Source organism: Varroa jacobsoni, unplaced genomic scaffold (genome assembly GCF_002532875.2).
Source record: "Varroa jacobsoni isolate VJ856 unplaced genomic scaffold, vjacob_1.0 scaffold_781, whole genome shotgun sequence".
NCBI lineage: Eukaryota > Metazoa > Arthropoda > Arachnida > Mesostigmata > Varroidae > Varroa > Varroa jacobsoni.
The window spans coordinates 259323-273360 of NW_019213683.1; the positions used below are offsets into that span (position 1 = coordinate 259323).

At 42.9% G+C, this 14038-nt stretch overlaps 1 protein-coding gene and 1 long non-coding RNA gene across 4 annotated transcripts in view; one reads left to right on the forward strand and one right to left on the reverse strand.

Moving 5' to 3' along the window:
• LOC111263677 (dual specificity calcium/calmodulin-dependent 3',5'-cyclic nucleotide phosphodiesterase 1A) overlaps positions 1-14038 on the reverse strand; it is a 285107-nt gene that overhangs the window by 101458 nt on the left and 169611 nt on the right. The gene's annotated exons all lie outside the window — the stretch shown is intronic.
• LOC147753052 (uncharacterized) lies at positions 1481-9613 on the forward strand. The gene is made up of 3 exons (XR_015312399.1): positions 1481-1916; positions 9162-9240; positions 9499-9613. It is a non-coding gene; the product is annotated as an uncharacterized LOC147753052 (long non-coding RNA).

The following is a 14038-nucleotide window of genomic DNA, read 5'->3' on the forward strand; positions in this document are numbered from 1 at the left end:
GGTAATTATTTTGAGTCAGTCACTACCTGTATCCGTAGCGGTTAACAAAGGGTCTATGTGTCGTTTTCACATCGTATCGGTGCCAAAAAACCGAAGACTCGCCCGCTACAAAGAAAAAGTTTAAATTGATACTGATAGGAGAGTGTGTCAGGGCGTAAATTTTGGAATATAGGTAGACACAGGCTGAAAAATATTGCCTTATGTACGCTTGTTATATATATATATATATAGAGGTAAGCATTAAGAAAGCGAAATCATGAAAAGGATGATGTGAGACGTATCGACGCTGGACTGTTATGAATATTTTAATCTAAAGACTATCTTAAGACATTCTTATCTCTCGCAAGAGGTCTCAATTTTAAAAACTGTTTCATATATATAGGTGGGCGTTCATATATATATATATATAGGTGTTTAAGGATGTGTGGACAGAAAAAAGTTATACGGCAGTGTTTGATACAGTGAGCAGACACACCTTTCGCTTATCTAAGGTAGCTAATAATTGGTGATTAACAGTAACTGTGCCGAGTATTTACATTACGGAGCACTGTCTCTCATCTAATTCAAACTGGAGCTCCTTAATATTTTTTGGTCGCTTTAGAAGTGCTACCCAAACTAAATTCTGAGCAACTTCCAGTTATGAAGACTTTCCCCGAACTACTCTCTCTTCGTATGTTGAACTAACCCAGATCTTATCGGTAAGGTCTGTCTACAAGAGGGTCATCCAGGAGGAAGCCCAACGCGTAATTGAGCTTCTTCTTGTAATTTTAGTCTCCCGCCAAACCCGCGAAGAGGAAGTTCGTGGAGTCTCTGCTCCAATATAAATGAAATACTATATTGCGTGTATCTTTTCGTCGTTTATTGACTATCCGGTCTGTTGCATTAGTGAAATACAGCACCATGATGATACGTGCAATACGTGCTGTTCGTTAGCAACTTCAATTGACCTAGGTTTTTTCGTTTTCCTAACAAAGTGAATCACAGCTTGTGACGGGTGGCCGCTAAAGCTTATATACTATAAGAGGCGATTGCATGCATCACCGATTTACACGCTAGTTGCCACACAACGAGTTTGCTGTCTCCGTGTCAAGTAAAGAACAATTCGTCTTATATGCTAGACCAATTTGTTTTCTCCAATTAGCTTGTACGTATCGTGCGTATCCACTGCATTTTTTCACAAGCGATACGTTTGAATCCATAATGTCTTCAAAGCAGACAGTCAGGCTAATTTCTGACTGACGAGCACTATTTCAGTCTGCGGACGATTTATAGACCGCTGATAATTTGCTGCGCAGACTCGTTAATATGTGAACAAAGCTTGAATAGCAGAGCATGAAGTCGTAACACAAACACATGTGATTTAATACACTATATAAAGAAACGAAACATCAATTTAGAGTTCCCACGGGTAATATATATTTAGCCTGCATACACGCAAAGCTATGACACCTTTTCTTGTGTATGCTTTTCCAGATACTTTCCACGTTTAGCTGGTCCTATGAAAATCGCCCGGACAAATTCAGTGAAATGAGGTATGTAATAATGAAAATATAACTACGTTTCTACGGCGGGCCGGCTAGTGGGCATCGGTCCGCGTGGACGACTTTACAAAGAGTGTCAAGAATTGCACCTACGGGGCAGCAATAGGCTATCCTATGGAAGATGAATTAAGATCTTACGATGATGGCTGGCTTGCCGGACGGCTCGAAGAATGCGTGCTTGCACCTATATAGTGCGACACTGCACGGGACTTCTAGCAATGTAGACTTGCACCCTTTCCGGGGCACATCGTTTCGTAGTAATCGCCAAATCGACTACATCGGAAGAACCAGAGCTAAATATACCTCTCCGCACTTCTGCTACCAACAAGTCTGCAGAAGATTGTCGCTGCTGTTCTCAGTTGCCTACCCAACCAAGTAGGTATTTATGGCTACGTATAGGCGTTTGGCTACGGATAACAGCAGCTCTAATAAACTGGCTATGCGTTGCACGGTCTTTCTGGGGACACGCATTGCACATCGCAATATTAGTACATAAATACCAGCACTTCGTGGCAATATTATAATTAAATTTGCAGCAGAAGATTACATAGCATTGATCGTTGTTTAGCGGTAACGAAAACCCGGTCCATTTTTACCTGAAGCTATATTTCGAAATTTTTTTTCTCGAGAGAACAAAGGATTTGCCGTATTTCAACATCATATACCTCGTATACATACTTGAAATTTTTACCAACTGGAAAGCGTTTTGCAATTGAATTAAAAAATGCTACGCACATATAAACTGTTATACTACTTTCATTTATCTGCATTTTTCTGCCATACGCAAGAAATTATCCGAAGAGAAAGCTTCACCTTTGTCTTTTACGTATAAAATCGTTTATATGGTTTTCAGGAGGACGGCAGAAAACGTCATTCTTTCCTTAAAATGTGTTTGCAGTTTCGCCCACCTAGCGCCACCTTTCACACTGTATTACATATATTTTTACTAGGAGGAAAAACTTGCCTCGTGTTCCCGAGCTTTGAAGGCGTACGCCAAATGTTGTGAGGTCGTTCCACATAGGTTTGTCGAAAAGACCGAAGGGAGATCAACATCTCATTTCGTAGCTTTAGCCTGGCTTAGGCACGACAAGTAGCCTTTATATCTCTTCTTGCTGTCTCGATTGGCTTTGATTTTCTCGCTCTCTAGCGGTTCTATTCTAGAGCTCTAAACGGTTCACTCTCTAGCGTATGTCGTTGACCTACTCTAAAGTTCTTCTCACTCTACTCTTCATTGTAATAGTGTTCCTGCTTTACCTTATTAAAGGAAAACATTCAAAAGCTTTTGGTAGAATACTAAAAGGGCAGTCGCGACAATCGCCGTCATTTTCTCGTACGTATTGTTTCGTGAATTCATCGACTGAGAGTAGGTATAATACGCCAGCCTTTTGTCCAAGTTAGATCTCCTGCCACATGCTAACTTGATCGAAGTTACATTGTAGAGACATGGCAAGACGGTTAAATGTGCTAAGCAATTTAGCATCAAACACTGTTGACCAAATCATCCCAGTGATCGTCTCAGAATCTTCTGCTTAGACCCACACCGAAATCTGACAGAACAAGTTAAAAATAAGATATAGGGACGAGATATAACATCTTGCTTTCTTCTTATCTTTTCTTTGTTTTCATGGGGAAGGGAATTCACCACACCCGCACTTTGTCGTTAGTAATGTTACAATGTGCGATCGCAATACGAACGCTTGTGAGCGTACATACCTATTAGACGTTCTCATCGAACTTGTTTATTTCTTCAACTTATCACCATCGTCAGTGTTACCTAACTTTATTTATCTAGTTTTATATGTTGTGATAAAATAAAAAGCCCTAAGATGGCTGGGGCAGCTCTGCTGCTGCATAGCTTTACTTGCTGCCATTTAGTAGTGTTTCTCCAATCTTTCTGAAATATCTCTTATTTACGAAACAAGCGCACTGCTTGAATATCTTCTCATATCTTCATATATGGATGAGTTGCGATAGAGACTGGCAACTGGCTTGCGCTAAAATGAAGCTGGCCAAAAAGGAGCTTAACTAACTCTCATCCATGTCCTGGCTCTTTTTATACGTTCCTACTCTGTCAGGTGTTCCTGACGGCTGCGTTAGGCAGGTACAGAAGGTTGTCAAACTTCTCGTTTAAGTCCTTGAGCCTGTTAGGTTGATTTGATCTAATTTGATTTAATGCTCTTCGTTCGTTTGCCTGCCTGGCCTCTGCTCTTCATCTGCGTTGCGTGCCCTAACCACGTTATTTATCACTTGACGCAACGGCCGCAATCCGTCGAAGTCGATTCGAGTACATTTAGTAAAGCCGAACTTAGCTCTACCACTTCAAACACACTGGCGCACCACCGTTGCCTTCAATAATAGCGCGTAGAATGTCGGCCGGCGATTAACTTGGACCACAGATAAGAGAGGCATGAGCAAAAAGCAGATAGGAACTCAAGAAGAAATGGCCGCTTGTAGCTACCTCATGCGCCTCAGCGAATGCAAGAAGTTTTACAATACTGCGACATTAGTGTTGTCGCTTCTAGACCCCGACTCCATTGCCGCTAGATATTGCTGTATTACTACCACTAGTGCAGGCGAAAGGACCAAAAAAGGGTCTATTGTGCTTCTTCTTTTACCTCTTGCTGTTTTTCTCCTGCTGTTCTATCGCATTTTGTTTCTTCTGATCCGGGACAGCTGTACTAGGATGATAACCTCCTGCCGCGCAAGGTTGGAAGCAATAGTTTGGTGGGGCATCTGCCATACGAGCGATTATGGCTTCTAACTGCTTGTGCAGAGCGGGAAGAGAACGTAGCTGTGACAGGAACAGCTTGATGATGGAACATGAAGTACGTGTGCTTTTGTACTATGTGTGCTTATCGCACTCTGATAGTATAAGAAGACACTGAAGTACTGCGGGCACTCCTTCGGACGCGCAAGGCAATAGCGGCTTCAGTGGCAGAGAAGGTAAAACAACAAACGGTCGAACTGGTTCTCCGTCGTATTTTCTGCTTCTGCTAGCGGTAGAAAAAAAAGCGGGTCTAAGGGGTTTTCCATTGAGCTTTGGAGGTGCTCAAAAAAACGCAAGAGCCCCCTTCTCATAATGCTACTACCATCGTTGGTGTCGGACCAGTGCGTGTGACTGCCACTTGCCGCTTGTGTGGCTGTTCTCGACCAGTAGGCTTATAGCGTTCATTGCTGAAGAGTAGTATAAGATCTGGCAGTCCTTCTGAAGGTTAGAATATGAATCGAACAGGACACGAAGAAAGTAGCGAGAAGGAGATCAAGACGCAGATCTAAGCAAAGACCCCATACATGTTTCATGCTAAAATTCGTACTAGAGCTACGAAATAAGAGCCACTTGCTTTCCAATTTCTTCCACCATACAAAGAGGATTTCAATGGCTGAGCTATCGAAAATAAGGAACTATGGAAAAAATAGATGGCAATGAAACTGGAAAAAATGCTACTTTGTGGTTGCTTGCGTACCGCATTTCATAACATTGTCTCTCGTAGCCACACTGCCGCTGGCAATATTTCGAACGGCAGGGCCGATGTCAGGGAAAATCTCTCGTGGTATAGGAACACAACAGAAAGTTGCATTGGATCCCAACCATAGAAGTTTTGCCAGCTGTTTTTAGCTCTGCTGTTTAACTGGCGTTCCTATAGGCAACTCAAATAAAAGCAGCAGCAGCAGCAGCAGCCGCCGCCGCTGCTGCTAAGAAGGCACGCATCAAAGAATCTATTGCTTGGCCGGCCCCATCTTGTATCCTTGCATTCGAACCCTTCGTCCTGCACGAGAAGCAGCCGCCAAGGGCTTCGCTGCCGTTGGAATACTAGTGTTCAGGCAACTCAAACTCTCTTTCGTTGTCTAGCTGGCTCACCCACTCACATATACCTTAAGTCGGTTGGTAATTCGGTTACCCGCTTGCAGTTTTATTTATCTCGGTTTTCTCTTTTCGTTATTCCCTTTCTGGTGCTAAGTTTATTGGAAAGATGAGAAATTGAAAAAAAAAAACAAGAGATTGGAATTTCCATAAAGAGAACAAGTTGGTACGTCAAACCGAATGTGTTTAGAAGCAGAACGGCGGCAGTGGTGGTTCTTTAGAAGGGACTTTTATGTTCCTCAATGCTCCCGGCACTTCGATACTTGTCAATTTCCTCCTCTTTGCCAGCACTGTCTCACCAGCTAGTACGAAGAACTAAGAGGCGGGTTAGCACTAAATAAACCGACGCGTTCGAGAGCGAGCAGAGTTAGCGAAAATACACGATCATTCGTCCGCTACGATGATCTATGGCACCTCTGCTTTTGGCAACAACGTTGTACCAGCGAAGCCGGTCGAAACTCTCATGCCGTTTCCCCACAAGATTTCGGCATAACGATAACTGCCGAAGTGCCAGCCCACCACGAGTACACTAATAAAACATCGCGCTTGCATCTTGGCATGGTCTTGAATTGCGAGCTCACTCTTCCGCCATCTTTGTCGTGCCATACCTTATAGAATTAGACGTCTTTCGGCGTCACATTCACGTGGCAAAAATGTGTGAGTGGTATTCAGGCTATGACCCATGGCAAAGCAACGGAGGTACTATGCTCCCTAAGAGGACTGCAATACAACAGTTCCGCGTCAAATAATGCAGATAAGTCAACGCCACCAGCAGTCATCCATCCAACTATCTGCTCAGCCAGCTGCTCAGTATGATTTCCCGCTCACAGAGTGAACAATCTACATTTGGAGCGGATCTGCGGCTAGAAGACCAAACGTATATAATAATCCGCTTATAATAGTCGTCTGACGATTTTTAGTTACGTGTACCTAGGTAAACGCGATGGCAATGATGCGAACATCTGAAGCAATTGTACTGAAGTGTTCGTAAGGTTTAGCGTTTAGGATGTAATATTTTTACAATTGTTTAAAAAAACTTACCTCGTCAAGGGATACTAATAAGAACAAATAAATCAGTTGTCTCTTAATACCATTTTAATCATTCTTGTTACAGTGAAATGCGTACTAGAAATGGCAAACAGTCATGATTTGAGAGATAGCTATAAAGTACCTGCATATTATTGCTGGTACTTTTATGTTATTACTATGCGACAGGTAAAGCGTTCGTAGTCTGGAAATTGTGCTATTATGGATCTTCGGTACAGCATTTTCTTTCAAACTGTTTCGTGAAGCTGGGTAAGTAATACCCGACGCCGTATGTTTTCGATGTAGCTGGCTGCATTCTGAAGTGCACTCCTTTCTGTTTGACTGAAGCCAGTTATATCGACTTTTTTTTCTCTATTCACCTGATCGTAGGGCTGGTATTTTCATCTGCTCGTCTGTTCCACAATGCCTGCAAGCTTCAGCTTTCCCCTTGAATTTTTCTAGCCGACCACGGATTTCACTACCGTTTTCGGTATATGTGTCGGACTTGTGCTGAGTATGACAGTTTTATTGGGTGTAGTCCGACGTGGCGGTCAGGGGCCGACATCATTTCACGTTACTTCAGAACCGAACCAGCATTACAGCAGGAACAGAATCGATAATTCGACGATTGCATCACTTAGAGCAGAGAAAGTTGGCCTCCTTTCGCTCAGTATGGCTGCACACGATGGCGCACCGTGTTGTACCTGAGGCCCTATCGCGATTCAGGCCTTGCTGATGCCAGTAACGAACGTCTTGCTCATAGGTTCTGTCTTTCTTTATCTCGTACTTAATCTGCCTTTCGACAAAAGAGATGTATGCCCTTTAGTCTATTACAGAAAAGGTATCCGCTTCTCTCTTCGCTGTAGGACGAAAACGCACATCGTTCTACTACATTGACCTCACCGCAGAAGCTACCCAGTAGTCAGTCATTTTGCTAGTCCCTAATCTCCAGTATCGCAGTCTTTTCTTTTCCGTCTTAATACCAAATAGTCCCTCGTACCTGCACACGTATAAACTGGCACAAGGAAATATACCATGATGGCACCACATTTCGATGCCACCACGTTCATGTCTCTTGCAATGCTATGCAACGAGGGACGGTCGAGACGATGACGACTCGATGAAAGATCGAGGAATCGGGGACATGGCGGCAATTGAGGTAACTTAAGGCATGTCAACCCAGGCCCGCTTTGTCGTATCAAACTCAACTAGGCCGGCTACAGATTTCCAAAAAGGCGGCATTTTTTTAACAGGTCAAAGGACTATAGCGACGAACAGAAAACTAATTGGCTTGATCGGTCCTAACTGAGAGTAAGCAGGTGCACTCCTAAGGATAGGCCATAATACAAGTAACCGTAAAGCTATTTTTATTAGCTGTCCTGGCTACAAGATTTAAATATGCGCATGATGCATATTGACGTGCATATGATTGGTAGTAAAATTCATACTGAATATCATTTTACTATACAACTATGCACCGACGCACATATTATATCTAAGAGAAAATACATAAAGTTTCATCAATTATTCTGAACTATTTGCACGCTAGTATTTACTACAGCAGAAAAGCGCACCCCAAAACAGCGTGTTGCATTCAGCTACGAATCAAAGGAAACCCGATGATCACTGTCGGTACGTTTTTGCTGATGCTGAAAATTTTAAATCCATCTAGCCTGTCGGACCTTGCTTGACTAGCCGCTTCTAGACTTTTCTGACTGCTCTCCAGAACACGCGGGATCGTTCGTCTTCTTGGATCCTAACTCTGCTCACCGCCGGCAAACGCTTATTTGACAAGCAATCTATAAAGCGATGTAATGTTGTTGTTGTCAAAAGAAGTTACAGAAACTTCGAGGACTACGATGACAACGGCCGCTGTCGAAGATCACAAACCTTAGGAGTATTAGCCTAAGGAACAGCCCAGGGATGCGAGGGAAAGAGTGTTAAGTAAACTGGTGAGCAAGCTTACGTGGAGAGATTTACTTGAAATGACTTTGAAATATCTCAACGATGCAGTCCGCGATAAGAGAGCCAGCAGGTTCCTCATACCTTTATCGTGGCTCCCTTCAGCCGCAAAAGATCTTAGTAAGAGGCAGTGGGTGCTGAAGCAGTTGGTCGTTGGAGAAAAACGATCGCGCTTGAAAATGGCCTCGATTGCGGAATCACCTCGCTTCCGCAAATCCGGATGACAAATTCAGGCTTGTCTGCGTCGGAGATCAATTTGGTTCTGCGATGCCCCTTCGATGCGCCATCTGCCCGATGTACCATAGAAAACTATCGGCACTAAGGGCTTACATCGGTACCACCTCTCGACCGTTTTTTTGTCGGGCACAACCGATGCCGTGTCTGACTATAAAGCTTCCAACACGAGAAAGACAAACGCCGTCAGAAAGCTTTAGAGCGCACGGAAAGCGTATAGAGTTGCTAGTTTCGGCTAGGACTGGGCTTCGTATTGCTTACAGCTTCACGACCCTATATAGAAAAAACTTCACACAGATATTAGAAAACTGAACAGGCGGAAGACGACTCACAGAAGAGGCAAACGCAAGTGACAAGCTTATAACGCTCAATTTTACCTGCAGTATCAATGAGAGAAGTCGCTAGGATTTCTTTTGAGACTCATCTTAGCGCATAGATTGAAAAAAAAGGCCACACATTCCTCGTACCCTGTGCGCCATGTGTGCGCTGGCCATTGAGGAGTAGTAAATGCATGTTTTTGGCTTATACGTTTACAGGTCTGGTTACGGGTTTTAACAACACTATGTTCACGACATTTCCTCGACCGAGACGAAGCAGTTGAAGCACTACGAAATTGTATGTTACGTTTTATTATCCCCGTAATAGCTACTGACAGGATATTTTACTCTTAATCGCGCTTTTTCTACTGCCGTATATATTGTATCTATGTGACATTCTACAGTTGCTATACAGCAGTCGGTTTTTTTGGATGCTTCACTTTCGACATAGTTGACTATTGGGGTAAAATCATCCTAAAAGAGAGTGAGTTCAAATTGAGCACTCTACAACAAAAATTGGAGGCACATTACTCAATGTAATTACTTTCAATTTCAGAAGCCCAAAGAAGCAAAGCTGCTAATCGAAAAAGTTTGAGCAGAAAAAAAATAGCCCATCTTTGGAACGCTGCGAGCAGTCCCCTCAAACTGCTGCCCATGCCTGGGCTGTATCGAGGGTGAAGAATCGTCAAAAAAAGGTTCGTATTTGCACAACTATCATCTATTCAGGACTAGCATCTTTCATAAAAAAGAATCAATATATTATAAACTATGAATTTACGAGATAAAATAGGCCTGTTCAACTATGGAATGTCTTCATGCTTTAATATATATGCATCTTTCTTACTAACGGGCGCTTTTATTCGAATAATTATATGTTTCGCTTTACCGTGAGTGCATTTGCTCACCTAAAAGTAGGCCACGAGTTCGCCTTGTAAAGGCAGTTTGTGGTCTACTCAAGGATCATTTCATGTTTTGGATCAACCTGTCCTTCCAATTTACTCTTCGATAGATCCGAAATAACTCTGCAGCACTGAAATTATCAACAGTCAAATCCTGTTGCAGTAGATTCTAGAATACCTGCATCCCTGTCTCCGTGTATAGACATAGCGGTTTACATGAAGTTTCCTCCTGGCTATCGGTAATGAATTCATAAAAAGATAGTTACCTAAAGCAAGCGGCCGTTTGTAAGTATATAATAACTTACTGTGCTTAGTGCTTTATGTATTTGTTGAAAGCACACAGTGTCAGAGTCAGGTAGATTCGAACAATGCGACAGCATATTTCTTGACCTTTTTAGACGGCCCACGCGGGAATAATCTCATCTCAAGCAACAAAATATAAATGAGTTTGAATAACTTTGCATTTGAAGTTTTCTGTGCTTAAGATGTGCGCCTTTGTCTGCTATTGATACGGTGCAATGAATGTTGTTTGAATTTGCGAGATAACTTAGCCTTTTAACCTATGACTCTTGGATTTCATATTTATGATGAGGATGTTTCCTCAAAAGTGATTTTTTAGCCACGGTTTGTTCTATTTTACAAGCAAATAGAACTGCAATCGTCTGCTATACCGGTACTTCTCGCTTAGTATAAAACAGACTCTTCTGATCGTCCTGCGTTCCAGTTCTATGTACCGTGAGAATCAACACCCAGAAGGATTGTTCTGTTGCTGGTCTGTTATCTACTATACACCTTTCTGTTTTATCCTTACCACTGTGCATCGTTCGTCTTTAAATGGTCGTCGTTAAATTTTCAAAACATTGCTTTGCGAAAAGGGCGATCGAAATCACCCTATACTTTGTGCGCGACACATAACGTATTCGTAGGAACAGATATATACATACATACATATGTATATAGATTCGAACGGGCAATTTCTCGATATAAAAGCACATCGCTATTGTGGTCGCTCGTTGACGGCTTGCTGGCATAAGCGATGGTCCTCGATGAGTGAAGCCTTTTACTGTCTGACGTTATTTTTTTGGCCGATTATGATTTTACAGATATCTCGCAGTCAACCAACCTTTCACATTTGAAGGCGTGATGTATGATATAAGAGTATTTCGGTGAATAATGCGTCCGCTGTGTGCTTTCGAACCGACCATGGTTCTCTATGATTCTGCTACGAACGGGTAGGCTCAAGTGGCGCAAGTCCCACGCTATCGTTTGTCGCCGTCACCCTCGCTATATTCAGGTGTTCTAGCAATCAATGCATAAAAGTGGGAACGGTCTTAAAAAGAAGGTGACATTTGGATCTAAAGAAATTTCGAGATGTGGCCGAAAGAAGTAGAAGAACAAATGCTAATTTTTGATAAAAGAGCAAGCAGGCGCACAGCAGATGAATAGATGATTCGCAGGTGGAGTTGGGTCGTGGAACACGATGCTACCTTTGCTGTGCACCTTTGCCCAGCTGCCTCTGACTACTCGTTACTCGTGTATCTGTTTTCACGCAGTAAATTTTTTCGCTTTTCCCTGTGATAGCCTCCATTAGGTTCCTAGGTCTTTATTTTCATTTTTATGCTGCGGCAGCTGTTTGCTTTCGTCTCTAATAAACATGGGCGTCCTATGTATTACCTGGGTGGTATTGAAGTCTCATTGTTTGCCTTTTTCCCTATGTTTCTTTCTTCGCTTGCTTATTCCTTGCTTCTTGCTTGTCATATTGTGTCCTTGTTACTTCAGCCAGCCGCGGTGCCACGTAGCGATGGGTTTTTTGCCGATACCAAAAACGTTGCAACTCATAGCCACTTTTACCATTATTTGCAGGGTGTGCTTGCTTCTTCAGTAGGCTTATGCCCGCCAACTGTTTTAGGTCTTTAGTCGCTCGTAGGTTATTTCCTAGCCCCGTCCAGTCTTTCTTATGCCTTATGTTCTGTTCTCGACATCCTACGACATGCAGTATTGCCCTCTTCCTGCTGTTGGGTCTTGTTCTATTTTGGTAATTTCGTATCGGTGGTACTCAATCTCGGCTCACTCAGGCTTTGTTCATGGACCTTGTATTTTATTATGGTGTTAAATAGATACATCACACACATAGCAACATAGCGTTTATTGAACAAGCAAATTAACGTCACTTTTACGAGCAATAATGGTCGATGTTCAATGTATTTTGTCCAGTTTCTGGCCCGTTAATCTTAGTAAATGCTTTCCTTATCACTGCTTTCTTTTTGCTCAGGATATAAATTCTTACACACTTCTGCTTCCCTATGATACAGGCATTCGAGTTTACAAGCATTCGTCTTTGTGGTTATTTTTCTTTATGAGCAACTGGCCAGGTACCATAGCGACACGAAGTGGCACGCTCGTCACCCGAAGTCAGTACGATAACGTCAACGTTCTCACTGACGTACCCTTAATCCTTTTCGTATTCCTATTTGGTTACAGAGCCAATAATTACGCTGGCGGACCCGACCTGCTTCGTCGTTACGCTATTTCTCCTTCTGTTTTGGTCTCACTTCCAGTGTGATTGGTAGAAAAGGATCAGTGCGTGGTAGATGGTATACGTTTCACGCGTTTCTTCCACTCGACACAACTCCGGCTGGCCTTTCTCCTGCCAATGCTATCCGCTCTCTGCGTTTAGTTTTTCTGTTTATATCAGCTAGCTTCCAATTATATTCTGCTACTCCATTCACTCACCGTGATGAACCGCTGCGTCTCCCTCTTCACTGTACTCAATGCATCGTATTTTTCTGTACCCGCATTTCATCCTTCACGCTTTTATTTGCCCTATCGTTGTCTTTTTCCCAATGCCTCCCTCGTTGCCGTTCTACCCTACATCAGAGGTACGGGGAATCACGCTATTTTTCAAACAACAATGATAAAGATACACAGGAAGAAGTGGGCAAGGAATAGCTGGGCGAAATAATAAAGTCGAAGGGTGCTACGGCAGCGTAACCCATGTATGTATTGGCGATGTAGAGGTGCCATGCTTCGCTTGCATGCTATAGACTGCACTAGCTACTGTTCCTGCTCCTGCTCCTGCACTGCCATTGACATGATGATAGCAACTAAACGCATACATAGCATAGAAAAAAGAAAACTGTGCACTTTTTTCTTCGGCTGCTCTACTATTGTCGCTAGGGCGACAAACAGGCGAAGCAATAGACGGTCAGACTGGCCTGCCCGAGCGATGTTTTTACCATGCACAAACATATAAACCTATTCACACAGCTAATGGAAAGCGACAATAGGCGGCAAGAAAATTTGCTCTTGAGGTTATAACAAACAAGGTTCAATAACAATAGGACAAAGCCGACAACCCCACATTTCACGATCTACTTATAGAGGTATTGCGTGTGTGTGTGTGTGTGGGCGGAAGGGGGGGAGAGGTCGCTCTGTGCTGCGAGTTCGAACAATTGTCCTTAACGCCGCCATTCGAAGCATGGCTATCTTTGTGCGATTTTGCTGGAAATGCGTCGGAGTTGGACATCTTCAAAACGAATAGAACGACTGTCGTCAAAACGATGTTCACGCGTTATTCTAGCGATTGGAGAATGTGGTGGGAGGGAGGCTGTGGCAAGGACCAGCCTACGACCGTGGGCTGTTGAGAAACCGAATACTTCAATATGATCTGAAAAGCTTCAGCTGCCAGGGTTCGGTCTATTGGAACCGTACAGCTACCATTAGGCCTGCATGAGGTTCACTTGACGTGCGCATTTGTGCAAAAATAAGACGTGTCGGCATGTGACAACGACAGAAGGTCTCGTTGGGAGGGCAGCATATGACCTCGTATTCTGTGATTAGCTACATATATACGACGTATGCCGTACGTTTTAGGAGGAAGTCGGTGAATTGAGAAGTCTTAATAAAAACTCCAAATTCTGCTCTGAATGTTCATGGACGTATAGTAATAAAGCAAAGATATATACGCTTGACATCTTAATGAACGTCAAACGTGAGCTGACGATATCAGTTTTCTTCAGCCATATACTCGAATAAACTATCATTTTAATTTAGCGTCGCACACAAGCACTGCATAGCTTCTTCGTAACGAGATACTTCGCATTTGTACTATATAGCTTTGATAACGTTCATATGGTATTTTACTATACACAAAAGCAAGTGCAATGTAATTAATAAGCATTTTTACTGAGTAATCCT